We start from the raw sequence: 15,444 nt of genomic DNA on the forward strand, positions 1-15,444 counted from the left end.
CAACCAGATAAAACCTAGCAGCAATACAGAGATTAAAATACATTAACACATTTAAAACAGCAGAGCTTAAAGACTAGACTGCTAAAATGCTACAGTTCCTGGGAAAATAAAGGTCTTTGTTTGGCACCAGAAAGAATACAACGTAGGCACTAGGCGAACCTCTCTACTGAGCTCATTCCACAGCTGGGGTGCCACAGCAGAAAAGGCCCTCTTTCCTGGTAGCCACCCACTTCAATTCCTTTGGCAGGGGCTCCTGGAGAAGGACCCCTGAAGATGACCTTAGGGTCAGGGCAGGTACATATGGGAGGAGGTGATCCTTCAGGTAACCTGGCTCCAAGCCATTGCACAACTGAGGGATGGTCTCAGTGTTAGAAAGCAGCATGTGAGTCTTTTGGGTCCCAGTTCTTGTATTTCAGATGCTTTTCTCAGTCCATTTCTTAAGCCACGGGGGGCAGGGCAGGGAACAACCTCCCACTCCAAGCTGAAGAGGTGATGACATCATGAGAGAGAGAGAGAGAGAGAGAGGATCCATCTACGGGGAAATTCTGCATGGCCAAAGGTAATCCAGCACTTCCAGATAGAGAAAGTAGCTTTTCCTGCTCTAGGATGTGGAGAAGGAAAAGGAGAAACCTTCCCTGAAAAACCTTCTTGAGCAACAGCTGTATCTCTGGACAGAAGTGTATTTTCTCCATAAAAGCCCCATAAGAATCAAAACATCTCCTAAAATCAAATTGGAAGTGGATGTGGAGATTCCTGTACAGGTGGAATATCTGATGGTTTGCATGGAAAGCCAATAGTTTCTAAAAGACTAGCAAAACGAAACAAAAAAGTAATCAAAAACCCTTGCATAACCTTACAACAGACCATGGGTTATGCAAGAGTTGTTTAACCCAACCAGGTTCTCATGATACGACAACCCCCAGTCCGGGGTTGCATATTCATAAAGGTAGGCAGCTACTCAAGGATAAATTAATCCTCAATAGGCTGTCATGTCCTGTGAACCAGGTCATAGGGTCAATCCATTCTACTTATAATGCCAGATGAGAGTCATTCACTCTTCTCACCCCATTCCCCATTATGTGCTCCTGTCCCAGGTAGACATGTGGAACCTCTTGTCCTCAGGACAGGTTCCTCACTGGCATTATAGCCTTCAGGATGGGAAATAGTGACCACATCACAGTTGTTGCCAACATAAAGATGCCATTCTTCTGGTTGTGCAGCAACAGCACATGTGACTAAATTATTTGGCCTACATTGTCCACAGCAGTACCCACTTTCTGTTTGGCCAAGCAAATTACAATATTGTCACATTCTTCCCACAGGGCTCCCAACATGCTCAGCTGGGCCTGGCTGTTCAAATCATTCTCATTCTCTCTCTCTCTCTCTCTCTCTCTCTCTCCTTTTTCTAGCTAGAAAAATCTACTAGCTAATTATCACAAAGGGACGCTGAAAAGGAATTCTAAGGAACTTGGCAAGTCACCACTGCAGAGCATTAGAAGGATGTTCTTGTAAACAAAAACCTGCAGGCCATATTATATTTCTGCACCTGCTTCTCTCCAGTTCAATTAAGAGATGATGTGTTCCTTTGTTTCCTATGGCTTGTCCTTTTCTACCTCACTCATGTACTTAGCTGCTGTGAAAAGGGAGATCTGAGTATTCTTTTCTGGGCTTGAATAGTTCGCTGTGTGGGTTCTAAAAAGAAACAAGACTTTGTACATTGTCAGTCCTTCTTCCCACATGCTTAGAGGTCCAAAGTGCATTTCTTTTCTGGATGCTCTGGAACTCTGAGACCACCCTGATGATCTGAGGGACATCCAAAGCTTTGTGGGCTAATGGAATGTTCGGATCATAGGTGCATTGTTTATTTATTCATTTATTATGTATTCATTTATTGGTTACATTTTTATCCCACCTTTCCTCCAAAAAACCCAAGATGGCATACATGATCCTCGTCCTCTCCATTTCATCCTTACAGAACAACCCTGTGAGGTAGGTTAGGCTGAGAGGCAGTGTGACTGGCCCAAAGTCACCCAGTGTCAGCTTCATAGCCAATGGGGACTCGAACATGGGTCTCCTGAGTCCCAGTACAACACTCTAACCACTACAGCATACTGACTCTCTCTTGTTTACATATGCTTATATGGATATCAGGATCTCCACCAAGGCATAAAATGAAATGTATTGATTAGTTATTGGGTTGTATGGTAATACTGATCTGGGTTTGTCCAAGGAGACATACAATTAACTCTCATAAAGACATCTCAGATAATCTTGGGGACATTTCTGTACTTGCCTTTCTACACTAGGAGTATCAAAACCCTGGATTATACCAATAGTAAGTAATGTACTTCTCCTCTTTGCACAGTGCACTGTCTCTTCATAAGACATCCAGAGACAAATTGATAAAAATGTATTGGATACCGGCAAATATTTTTAATTATACATTTCCATAGCTGGAGTTTATACACCTCAGATTTTCTATATGAGGGCCAAACTACACCTGACATTTAACTTACTTTTGCATCTAACATGCAGGTTTTCCACAAAATGTGAATTGCATCAGTTGTGGGAATGCGGGCAGGGATTTAACCCTTTCCTCCGGTGATTCCATCCTCAGGGAAATACCTCTTCTTAGGCTAGTATTTGCTTTGGGGATAAATCCCATTATTGGTCCCTCGGCTGATTAAAAAAAAATCATTTTGCATTTCAATAAAAAAACCAAAAAAGCTTCACCTTAGCTGCAATGCTTCATCTAAGGTCAAATGTAGTATGACCCTGAATTTCAAATTTATTCTTTCTCAGTGGGAAAAATACTGACTATAACCTTCCACCCACTTCAATACAAATTTGAGAGATCTCAGCTGTTCCTTAGTTTCTTCAACCCACAAAACTAGATGGCCAGATTTGCTTAAATCAGTGAACCCCTTTGAACTGCCCAATAAATTTATTTCAAAGTGAATAATAAAAGTTGATATAAGGCTTCCTTGCAAACATTTGGGAACATCTCTCAGTAAGCTAGAAATATTTTTTTATGAATTATGCAAGACAATGTAGAATTCGTTCCAACAGGCTACAGTTGAGGCCAATAATTTAGCAATATTAAGACACAATAGGCATTTTAGAGTTGACATGATCATGTCATAAGAGCGCCAAACTCACTTCAGTCTCTGATTCATATGCCAGAGGTGAATCAGGGGTAAAAGTGACCTGAAATGAGGAAATCAACTCCTGGCATTATTAAGGCCTCTTCTTCACTGAAGTCTGAACTAAATATGATGAGGAAAACTGAGCTGGAGCCAGAACCAATATCCCAGTATCAAGTTCTCCCTCTCCATAATATATAACCAAACTTACCCTACGCCCTGATCTTAATGCACTGTGCATTCCCCGCTGCTGCTCCGCAGCACTGACTACCACTGTCATGTGTAAAAAGAAGTTACCTATTTTTCTTTATTTAAAATATTTATTTACAGCCTTTTCCTCCACTCTGAGCCGCTTACATAAAATATTTTTTTAAAAAAATCAAGTAAATGTAAACCTGATAATAAACAATAAAAATCTACAGCAAACAGTAAAATTCCACAGTCAAAAAATTACAGAAAGGCCTCCTGTCAAATTGACTTCCAATAGCTACCCAAAGTAGGACAGTGGGGCATCTTGAAGCCCTTTCAGAAAGACCCAAATAAGGAAAGTAGGCTACGGTCGGTACCCTGCACCTACTGTTCTGACTCATCTTTAAGGGCAGTCCTGTGCGAACAACCTTGTAATAGTCAACCCAAGAAGTTACAGAAGTGTGGGTAAGCGTGGCAAGATCCCTCTGAACATTGTCATGATTTCAGGAGGGGAAATGCTTATGTGGAGATACCGTTTGGGGTGACAGCCTGTGTTTCTTGTTTTATAGAGTTGTGCCTTCTTCATCTCTCCTCCATCCTGGAGCATAGCCCAGTTCAGAGCCACTTCACACTTTATGTGGAAATTGTTTCTGATGCAGGCTGTCATGCCCCAACTGGAGGAGCTGGAGGTCCCAGAAGCCCAGGATACCCCAGACCAGGGACTGCCACCAGACCCACAGGAGCCTGAACCCTTGGAGGAAGTGGCTGCTGGGCCATCCTTGTCAGGAGAGAGGGACTCTGCCTCTGAGGCAGAGGCTGAGCCACCCCCTGATCCCCGGGAGCGTCACTGCCTCAAACACCAGGCTTGCAGGGCTCCTGTGCAACGGAGTGCTCACCTCCAGAAGAGGTCTCCTTAGGAGAAAGGGACTGATTGCTACAGCTGAGCTCTGTGTGGGTCTGGCTGGCTTTTGGCTTAAAAGCCTTCACTGGAAACCCAGCCAGGGTTGGAACACCTTGGTCCTTCCAACCTCTGCCACGTACCTTGCCTCCTGAATCCTGCCCTGTGCCTGATGCTCTGTTTCCTCACTTTCCTGAGCTTTTGGGCTGCTCAACAACCCTGCTTCTGGACTGTGTAACATGCCTAACTGTTTACTGTGTTGGACCTCTTGCTTGTGATCTTGACTACTCCTGCTGCTGCCTGATCCTTGTTGCCTCATTGACTGCTGGTGGTCTGACCTCTGCCTGGGCTTTGACCACTCCCACGTTAGCTTAAAACTCCTTGGACTGAAACCTGTGTGCTTGACCATTTGTTTGCCAACTTGCTATTGCCTTACTGTCTGTATGTGCTTTCAAACAGCCAAGACTTGCTCTAGAGCAGGACAGTTTGTTCCAACCCCTTTGCATAATGGAGGCAGTGCTGCAAGGAAACCAGGTACTCAGGGACCAGGTGAATCAGCTTGCTGCCAATGTAACAGCTTTGCAGGCCCAGCTGGACCAACTAGGACCCTGCAGCAGCCACCACTTATGCCTAGGGATGGTGGAGAAATCTGCCACGGTCTCCAATGAGCAGACTGGAGTCTGCCCCCAGAGTCCATGGCAGAACAGACTGCTCCCCCCCCCCCGCCACCCTGCGAAGTCCGGTAGGGACGGACCCTACCTGGCACCAGCTGGTCTGGGTCCATCCACTGCTGTCCGCGGCCATCCGCTGCCGGGCTGCGGACACAAATGGCGTCCGACGTAGCAGACGCCATTTGCATCCCTGCCCTTGGCTGTGATTGGCTACATAAATATTTATGTAGCCTATCACAGCCAAGGGCAGGGACGCAAATGGCATCCACTACACCAGACGCCATTTGCGTGGCAGTGGACGGAAGTCCTGCTCTGCGGACTCTGCAGAGCGGAGCCGGCCGGGAAGGATTCCGAGGGTAGGGACGGATTGCCTCCCCCCCCCAGTGGATGCCCCGGACGGGTGAGTGGGGTTCGTACACCCCTACGTATGCCTCATAGATGGAAATGCCCTGTGGCTCTCCCAGAAAAGTTTGATGGCTCACCTGAACGGTTCCCAATCTTCCTGGTGCAGTGTGTACTGTGTATGGAAATGTGTCTTGAGAACTTTCCTGATGACAAGACCAGGATGGGGTTCCTGATCAGCCTTCCTATGGGGTCTGCTGCCAGATGGGCCACCCCGTACCTGTTACGATCAAGTCTGCTCCTCTCTGATTTTAAAGGCTTTGTAACAGAGATGTGCCAGGTCTACAAGGACCCCCAGAAGGCTGAATCTGCTAACCATAAGTTCAGGAGACTTCACCAAGGGGGAAAATCAGTTGCAGAGTATGCAAATGAGTTCTGCCTGGTATCCCAAGACTTGGAGTGGAATGAAGTGGCCCTAATGGACCAAGTCCAGGAAGTCCTGTCAGAGGACATCCTCGATGAACTGGCATGAGTAGAGAGACCATCAGCTCTCCAGGCTTTGATGCATTTATGTCTATGGATAGATGGGCAGCTGGAAAGTCGGTGTACCACAAACCAGCAGACCCGCTCCCAAGTCCTCAGGCCTCAAAGGGGAGCCCAGCCAAAGTTGACCCCTGAGAAGAAGGACTGGCAGAGACAAGGGGGTCTCTGTTTGTACTGTGGGACTGCTGGCCATTTTGCAATCACGTGCCCTGCCAAATGCTCCCGTCCAACAAACCTGAGAGAGATAGAATCATAGAATAGAATAGTAGGGTTGGAAGGGGCCTACAAGGCCATCGAGTCCAACCCCCTGCTCAATGCAGGAATCCAAGTCAGAGCATCCCTGACAGATGGCTGTCCAGACTCGTCTTGAACACCTCCAGTGTGGGATAGCCCACCACCTCCCTAGGTAATTGGTTCCATTGTTGTATTGCTCTAACAGTCAGGAGGTTTTTCCTGATGTTCAGCCAGAATCTGGCTTCCTGTAACTTGAGCCCATTATTCTGTGTCCTGCACTCTGGCATGATCGAGAAGAGATCCTGGCCTTCCTCTCTGTAACAACTTTTCAAGTACTTGAAGAGCACTATCATATCTCCCCTCAGTCTTCTCTTCTCAAGGCTAAACATGCCCAGTTCTTTCAGTTTCACTTCATAGGGCTTTGTTTCCCGTCCCCTGATCATCTTTGTTGCCCTCTGAACCCTCTCCAGTTTGTCTAATTAGGGATGTACGAAAGTCACTTACCTGTAACGAAATTTGATTCGCGGTGGGGGGGAGGCACTCCATCTCTGCCCCTGAAATTCTGGCCGGAGGGGGAGGCGCTCCATCCCTCCACCCCCGAATCCTGGCTGTAGCTGCCATTTGCGTCCCTGCAGTCAGCCGTGATAGGCTACGTAAATGTTTACGTAGCCTATCACGGCTGAGTAAAAACAAAACAAAACAAAACTGCGCGTACGCAAATGGCGGCGCCCATGGGCGTTCCTTATTTTGGCACGTCTAGTCTACGTAAACATTTACATAGGCTACAGCGAAAATAAGGGGAACACAAATAGCGTAGACACTACGCTATTTCTAGGGATGGCGGAGAATTTCTCCCCGAAACTTCGGGGGGCCGAGCGCCAACGTGTTCGGCCCCCCGAACAAGTTTCAGGGAGAAATCCTCCGCACCCCCCCGTCCCCCGCACCCTCCCCGGGACAGGACTTACCTTCACCGAATGTCCCTCCCGGTGGCTGGTCCGGCCGGTGGTTCGGCGGGTGTTCGAGCGAGCGCCGCCATTGCAATGAAAGAAAAAGAAAAAAAAAACGCCCCCTGATAGGCTACGTGACGATTCACGTAGCCTATCACGGCTAGATTTGCAAAGTCAGCCGTGATAGGCTACGTGAATCGTCACGTAGCCTATCACGGGTGACTTTGAAAAAAAAAAAAAAAGAGTGTACGGATAATGGCGGCCCCCATAGGGAGCCGCCATTCCCGTTCCTTATTTGGTCGCTGTAGTCTACGTAAATGTTTACGTAGACTACGCCGAAAATAAGGGCAATGCTATTTGCGTTGCCCTTATTTTCGCCGTAGTCTACGTAAACATTTACGTAGACTACAGCGACTAAATGAGGAACGCGAATGGCGGCTCCCTATGGGGGCCGCCATTCGCGTACGCGCTTTTTTTTTTTTAAGTCACCCGTGATAGGCTACATGACGATTCACGTAGCCTATCACGGCTGACTTTGCAGATCTAGCCGTGATAGGCTACGTGAATCGTCATGTAGCCTATCAGGGGGCTTTTTTTGTTTGTTTTTTTACTTTCGCGTTCGCGGCCGGGCGAGGCGAGGCGCCTCCTCCCCGGCCTGAATTTCGGCCAGGCAAGGCGGGAAGCCTCCCCCCCGGCCTGAATTTCGGCCGGGCGAGGCGGGAAGCCTCCCCCCCCGGCCTGAACTTCACGGGGGGAGCAGCGAAGCGCCTCCCCCCCACCGCGAACGGCCTTCAACGACAGGTAAGTGACTTTCGTCCACCCCTAGCTATTTCCATTCCCCTTATTTTTGCTGTAGTCTACGTAAATGTTTACGTAGACTAGACGTGCCAAAATAAGAAACGCAAATGGCGGCACCCATGGGCGCCGCCATTTGCATACACGCAGTTTTTTGTTTTTACTCAGCTGTGATAGGCTACGTAAACATTTACGTAGCCTATCACGGTGTTTTTTAAAAATCTAGCCATGATAGGCTACGTAAATCTTTATGTAGTTTTTGTTTTGTTTTGGTTTTTTTACTGGAAATGGCGGTGGTGGCAGCCGGTCGGAAGACTGGCCACCGCAGCCGCTGCCGCCGATCCGCCGCCGGAGCCACCGCTGCCAGGAGAATTCACCCTGGTAAGTCCCGTCCCGGGGGGTGGTGGGGGGTGGCAGACGGTTTCGCCACCAATTTGGGGGGGCCGAATGCACTGGCATTCGGCCTCCCCGAGATTCATGGCGAAATTCTCTGACATCCCTAGTCTGCATCCTTCTTAAAGTGTGGTGCCTAGGGATGTACGAAAGTTCCGCCACGGATCTCGGGGAGGCCGAATGCCAGTGGATTCGGCCACACGAAATCGGTGGCGGAATGGCCCCCTGCCCTCCCCGGGACGGGTCTTACCTTAGGCGGATCTTTCTGACGGCGGTGGCTCCGGCGGCGGCGGTGGTTCGGCGGCTGCGGCGGCCGGTCTTCCAACCAGCTGCCGCTGCCGCCATTTCCAGGTTAAAAAAAAAAAAAAGTGATGGGCTACGTAAAGATTTACGTAGCCTATCACGGCTAGATTTCAAAAAAACACTGTGATAGGCTAAGTAAATGTTTACGTAGCCTATCACGGCTGATTAAAAAACAACAACAACGCGCGTATGCAAATGGCGGTGCCCATGGGCGCCGCCATTTGCGTTCCTTATTTTGGCACGTCTTAGTCTACGTAAACATTTACGTAGACTAAGACGGCGAAAATAAGGGGAATGCAAATAGCGTAGCATCTATGCTATTTGCGTTCCCCTTATTTTCGCCATCTTAGTCTACGTAAATGTTTACGTAGACTAAGACGTGCCAAAATCAGGAATGCAAATGTCGGCACCCATGGGCGCCGCCATTTGCGTACGCACTTTTTTTGGTTTTTTTTAAATCAGCTGTGATAGGCTACGTAAACAATTACGTAGCCTATCATGGCTGACTGCAAGGAAGCAAACGGTGGCGGCTATGGCCACCGCCATTTGCGTCCCTGCTAGCCAGCGGCCGGATGTCCGGCTGCTGGCGGAGCCGGCCAGCGGCTCCACAGAATCCCTGTGGAGCGGAGCCGGCCGGCCAGGATTCTGGGGGGGGAGGGACGGAGTGCCTCCCCCCCGGCCAGGATTCCAGGGGGAGGGACGGAACGCCTCCCCCCCAGCATCAGCATAATCCGCGAACAGGTAAGTGACTTTCGTACATCCCTAGTGGTGCCCAGAACTGGACACAGTACTCCAGATGAGGCCTAACCAGTGCTGAGTAGAGGGGAACTAGTACTTCCCAGGTTTTGGAAGCTATGCTTCTATGAATGCAGCCCAAAAGAGCATTTGCCTTTTTTGCAGCCACATCACATTGTTGGCTCATATCATATTCAGCTTGTGATCGACAACAATTCCAAGATCCTTCTCACTTGTAGTGTGGTTGAGCCACATATCCCCCTCTTGTAACTGTGCATTTGGTTTCTTTTTCCTAGGTGCAGAACTTGGCATTTATCCCTATTAAATGTCATTCTGTTGTTTTCTGCCCAGCGCTCCAGTCTATCCAGATCACTTTGAATTTTGTTTCCGTCTTCCAAAGTATTAGCTATCCCGCCCAATTTTGTGTCATCTGCAAATTGATCAGCATTCCCTGCACCTCCTCCTCCAAGTCATTAATACAAATGTTGAAGAGCACTGGGCCCAGGACTGACCCTGCGGTACCCCACTCGTTACCTCTCCCCAGTTTGAGAAGGTCCCATTGATATAAGCACTCTTTGAGTCCGATTCTGTAGCCAACTGTGGATCCACCGGATCGTTGTTTCATCTAGCCCACTTTGAGCTCGTTTGCTCATCAGGATATCATGGGGCACTTTGTCGAAAGCTTTGCTGAAGTCGAGGTATATGATGTCTACAGCATTCCCATGGTCCACAAGGAAGGTTACTTGATCAAAAAATTAGATCAGATTTATCTGGCAGGACTTGTTTTTGACAAATCCATGTTGGCTTCAAGTAATCACGGCATTGTTTTCAAGGTGCTTCCAGATGGATTGCTTTATCATCTGCTCCAGAATTTTCCCAGGGACAGACTGACTGGTCTGTAGTTCCCAGGTTCCTCCTTTTTACCCTTTTTGAAGACAGGGACAACATTAGCCCTCTTCCAGTCATCTGGCACTTCCCCCGTCCTCCATGATTTCTCAAAGAGAATAGACAGCGGTTCTGAGAGTTCTTCTGCCAGTTCCTTTATAACTCTAGGATGCAGTTCATCTGGCCCTGGAGATTTGAACTAATTCCAAGTAATTAGGTGTTCCTTGACCATATGCCTGTCGATCTCAAGCTGCAATCTTGCCCCTTCAGCCTGTACTTTGCCTTTGCCAGGGGGGTCATAGACCCTCTTTTGGGAGAAGACTGGGCCAAAGTAGGAATTGAGCACCTCTGCCTTTTCTTTGTCATCTGTTATCGTTTTGCCATCCTTATTTAATAGCTGAACAACCATTTATTTCCTCTGCCTTTTACTATGCACGTAGCTGAAGAAAGCCTTTTTGTTGTTTTTAGCATCCCTCGCTAACCTCAGCTTTAGCCTTCCTGACGCCATCCCTGCAATTCTGTGCTATCTGCCTGTACTCTTCCTTTGTTGCTTGGCCTTCTTTCCACTTCCTATATGTGTCCTTTTTTGTTTTCAGGTCATCCCTAAGCTTTTTGTGAAGCCACATTGGCTTCTTCTGTTGCCTTCCACCTTTTTCCACCTTTTTCCACCTTTTCCACATAGCAGTAGCCCAATGGCTGGATGTTACAACCACAGTCCCCCACCCTGGGCACTCACTGCAAAAACAACTACTCCTGCCAGTGACTCTTCAGAGGCCAGGACTGGCCAATATTCATAGTTCTGCCATGGTGAACTCAGAAGCCTCTAGCAATGGACATTGCATTTGCTATTGCGCACCAGATCCCAACCCAGCCCACCCAGTGGTGGTAGAGACAATTGACATCAGGCCATTGATGTCAGGGCCTGTAACCCATGAGACAGTGCCCCTGACTCTGGAGATCCAGGGTTATAAGGAAGAACTCCAGTTCTATCTGGCAAATACGCCCCGTTTCCCTCTGGTACTAGGAATGAGCTGATTATCCTGACATGACCCACAAATTTCATGGGCCCAGGGTAACCTGAACCTTGCCTCACCATATTGTCAGGAGCATTGCCTATGTGAGAGGGTGAGATCCATTACCAAAGAGGTGCTACTGACTGACCTCAAGGGTCTCCCAGCCAAGTACACAGGAATACAGTGATATTTTTGGGAAGAAGTAAGCAGACCAGCTTCCACCACACCAGCCCTATGATTCTTCTATCGACCTCAAGCATGGAGCTCAGATTCCTGTCAGACAAATTTATTCCCTGCCAGTACCAGAGCTGGCTGCATTGCAGGAGTTCCTTGACAAAAATTTAAAGAGGGGGCTTATGCAACCCTCCACTTCAGCAGCCCCTGTTCTTCTCATGAAAAAGAAGTGTGGAGAACTCAGACTCTGTAATGATTACTGAGCACTGAGTAAGATTACAGTCCACAACCAGTACCCTCTTCCGTTAATTCCAGAACTTTTGGAACATCTCTGAGGAGCAGTTGTCTACACCAAACTAGATCTATGTGGGTCCTATAACCTGGTCCGAATCCATGCTGGGGATAAATGAAAACTGCATTTTGCACCTGGTACAGCCACTATGAATAGACTGTAATGCTGTTCGGTTTGTGCAATGTTTCAGCTCTCTTCAAACATTTCATGAATGACATTTTCCATGATATTTTGGACCGCTTTGTTATAATTTATTTAGATGCTATTCTGATATGCCAAACATCCACAGGACCATGTTCATCATGTCTGGACCATGTTACAGAGACCTAGGGAACATCATGTGTATGCCAAACTGGAAAAGTGTGCTTTTGATCTTTCCTCAGTGGACTTTTTGGGACACCACATATCCCCAGATGGGATTCAGATGGATTCAGCCAAGGTGAAAACAATTTTGTCTTGGCAGGCCCCTCAGGGCTTTAAGGACATCCACTGCCTCCTGGGTTTTACTAACTGTTACCACCGGTTTATACCCAACTTTACAAAGATCACAACACCCCTCTCAAGCCTGCTTCAGTCACAGGTGCTGTTTCAGTGGGATGCAGCCTCACAGCAGTCATTCCAGCAACTGAAGGAGGCCTTTACTTCTGAACTGATCCTGCAGCATCTGGATCCTCAGACCCCTTTTGTGGCAGAGACGGATGCCTCCAATATAGCTCTTGGAGCCATACTACTTCAACCTTCCAAGCCTGACCAAATACTGCTCCTGTGTGCTTATTATTCTCAAGCTCACTCCTGCTGGACAGAATTATACCATCTGGGACAAGGAGTTACTGGCTATTAAAGTTGCTTTGAAACCTGGCGACATCCCTTGGAAGGGGTGGCACAACCAATTCAGGTGTGCACAGACCACTGGAACCTTGAATACCTACAAACAGCTCTCAAATGAAAAAAGCGTCAGATTTGGTGGTCCCTTTTCTTTTCTCGCTTTAATTTCACTGTGACTAACATTCCCAAGACTCAAAATTGGCAAGCAGATGCTCTGTCCCAGAAGCCTGAATACTCCCTGGTTCAGGCCGAAAACCCAGTATCTACTGTTTTACGCCCTGCAAACTTCTTGGCCACCCAGATCCCACTATCCATGGCTGACCAGATCTGTGACCAACAGCAGCAAGATCCTTATGCTCAGACCTGCCTTCTTGACTGTCAAAATACCCAAGCTTCAGGGAATCTCTCCTCCTCAGTCCAAAATGTATTGTTATACCATTGGGGATGTCTTTATGTTCCACCTGGGGCCCCTCCATGCAGAAGTACTTCGGCTCTGCCATGACTGCCAGCTGGCAGGACATTTTGGCCTATACAAAACACTCCACTTGGTTACTAGGGGATTTTGGTGGCCAAAAGTATGTGTGGAGACAGAATGTCATGTTGCAGCATGTGACATCTGCTGTTGAGCCAAGAACCAACCTGGAGAGGCTGCAGGTCTTTTGCTCCCACTTCAAACCTCTTCTGGCCCATGGAAAGCAATATCTATGGACTTTATTACAGAATTGCCAGTTTCAGGAAGCTGCAACACCATCCTGGTGGTAGTAGACCTGTTTTCCAAAATGGCCCACTTAATTGCCTGCTCTGGAATCCCCTTGGCTAAAGAGACAGCTCAGTTGTTCATTTAAAATATCTTCCAACTACACGGTCTGCCTCAACATATGTTCTCAGACCGGGGCACCCAGTTCACAGCTCATTTCTGGCAGTCCTTGTTCAAGTCCTTGGAAGTTCAGCTCCACCTCTCTTCGGCCCATCATCCCCAGTCAAATGGGCAAACTGAGTGCACCAGTGCAACGCTGGAGCAATACCTTCATTGCTATGTGAACTTCCAGCAGGACAATAGGGCATAGCTCTTGCAGAATTTGCATATAATAACTCCCTACACTCTTCAACAGGCCAGACCCCTTTCTTTCCAGATTAGAGCTACCACCTCCAGTTCTTCCCTTCAGTCTCTCCACCTTCATCTGTTCTGGCAGCAGACCAAATGCTCCAAGAACTCGAGGCCTTACATCAAGTCTTGTGGGAGCAACTGGATGAGGCCAAAGATGCGTACAAATATTTTCCAGACCGACAGCACTGACGTGGCCCAGTCTTAGCAGCTGAAGACCAGGTATGGCTGTCAACCCACTACCTCTCCACCCACTGGCCCATCCACAAGCTGGACACCCGTTACTTTGGACCTTTTCCTATTGTTGCTCAAATCAACCCCATAGCCTTTTGCCTGCAATGGCCTGCATCCCTATGTATTCACCCAGTTTTCCAGCACTCACTTTTGGTCCCTGACTTACCAGCCCATCCTTTCCAGGACTGCCTGTCACCACCGCCTCCCATTACAGTGGATGGGGAGGATGAATATGAAGTGGATAGCATTGTGGATTCCCCGCTATACCGAAGCCACCTCCAATATTTCATAGAGTGGAAAGGTTATAGGCCAGAAGATCACTCCTGGGAGGATGCTGTGAATGTCCATTCTCTTGACCTGGTCCAGGAATTCCACCCACAATATCTAGGAAAAGCAGGCCCCTCAAAGTGGTCGGGGGGGGGTATGGGGAGGGGAGTGATGTCATGCACCAATTGGAGGAGCTACAGGCTCCAGAAGCCCAGGATACCCCAGACCAGGGACTGCCACCAGACCCACAGGAGCCTGAACCCTCAGGGGAAGTGGCTGCAGGGCCATCTTTGTCTGGGGAACTCTTCCTCTGAGGCAGAGGCTGAGCCCCCACCTGATTCCCAGGAGCGTCGTCATCTCAAGCAACAGGCTAGCGGGGCTCCTGTGTGAAGGAGCGCTTGCCTCTAGGTGAGGTCTCCTTAGGAGAAAGGGACTGATTGCTACAGCTGAGTTCTGCGTGGGTCTGGCTGGCTTTGGGCTTAAAAGCCTTCACTGGAAACCCAGCCAGGGTTGGAACACCTTGGTCCTTCCAGCCTCTGCCATATACCTTGCCTCCTGAATCCTGCCCTGTGCCTGATGCTCTGTTTCCTGACCTTTTGGGCTGCTCAACGACCCTACCTCTGGACTGTGTAACATGCCTGACTGTTTACTGTGTTGGACCTCTTGCTTGTGATCTTGACTACTCCTGCTGCTGCCTGATCCTTGTTGCCTCACTGACTGCTGGTGGTCTGACCTCTGCCTGGGTTTTGACCACTCCCACCATAGTTTAAAACTCCTTGGACTGAAACCTGTGTGCTCCACCATTGCTTGCCAACTTGACTACTCTATTGCCTTGCTCCCTCTACTTGCTTGCAAACAGCCAAGACTTGCTCTAGAGCAGGACACAGACACAGCTTATATTCCCCCAGCAAACATGCAGCGTGACAAACAGGCATGTTGTTAAAATAATGAATGTGGCATGCATTGTAGTTGCAGGCATCTGTTGGATGAGCACGCGTCTCTCATGCACCATTTTGGGTTTAAAATATCTGCCTTTCCAGAGACATTTGTGATGAACATACACACACTCCCCACAGTCCCTATGGTTGGATTTTCTTATACTCTCCACAGCTGCAGGACACATCTCCCCCAAATCTGAAAGAAAGAAAGAAAGAAAGAAAGAAAGAAAGAAAGAAAACCCCAAACTAGCTGTTTTCCTCCTTGCACACCAATAATAAGGCTATGTTCTCCCTAGTGTGTCTGTATTGGGGAGAGGGGTGAGAATATAATGCAACCCATGCTGGATTGGGTCTAGTGATACTTAGTTCTTAGAATAATGAATGATTTAAAAAAAAATATCAAAAGGCTCTAAGTGTCAGATGTGGCTCGTCCTTCCCCCTTCTCAATCAACACCACACAGAGACAAGCTTCAGGGTGTCACTAATTCATTTTGCTAGGAACTGGCCTCTTTACAAAT

The 15,444-nt window shown here is 48.2% G+C and overlaps 1 protein-coding gene across 1 annotated transcript in view; it reads left to right on the top strand.

Moving 5' to 3' along the window:
• The window catches only part of ANKFN1 (ankyrin repeat and fibronectin type III domain containing 1), a 170,880-nt gene that overhangs the window by 20,844 nt on the left and 134,592 nt on the right, over nucleotides 1-15,444 (top strand). The gene's annotated exons all lie outside the window — the stretch shown is intronic.

Source organism: Heloderma suspectum, chromosome 2, assembly GCF_057233095.1.
Source record: "Heloderma suspectum isolate Gila_16-S chromosome 2, 16-S_ref, whole genome shotgun sequence".
Classification (NCBI taxonomy): Eukaryota; Metazoa; Chordata; class Lepidosauria; order Squamata; family Helodermatidae; genus Heloderma; species Heloderma suspectum.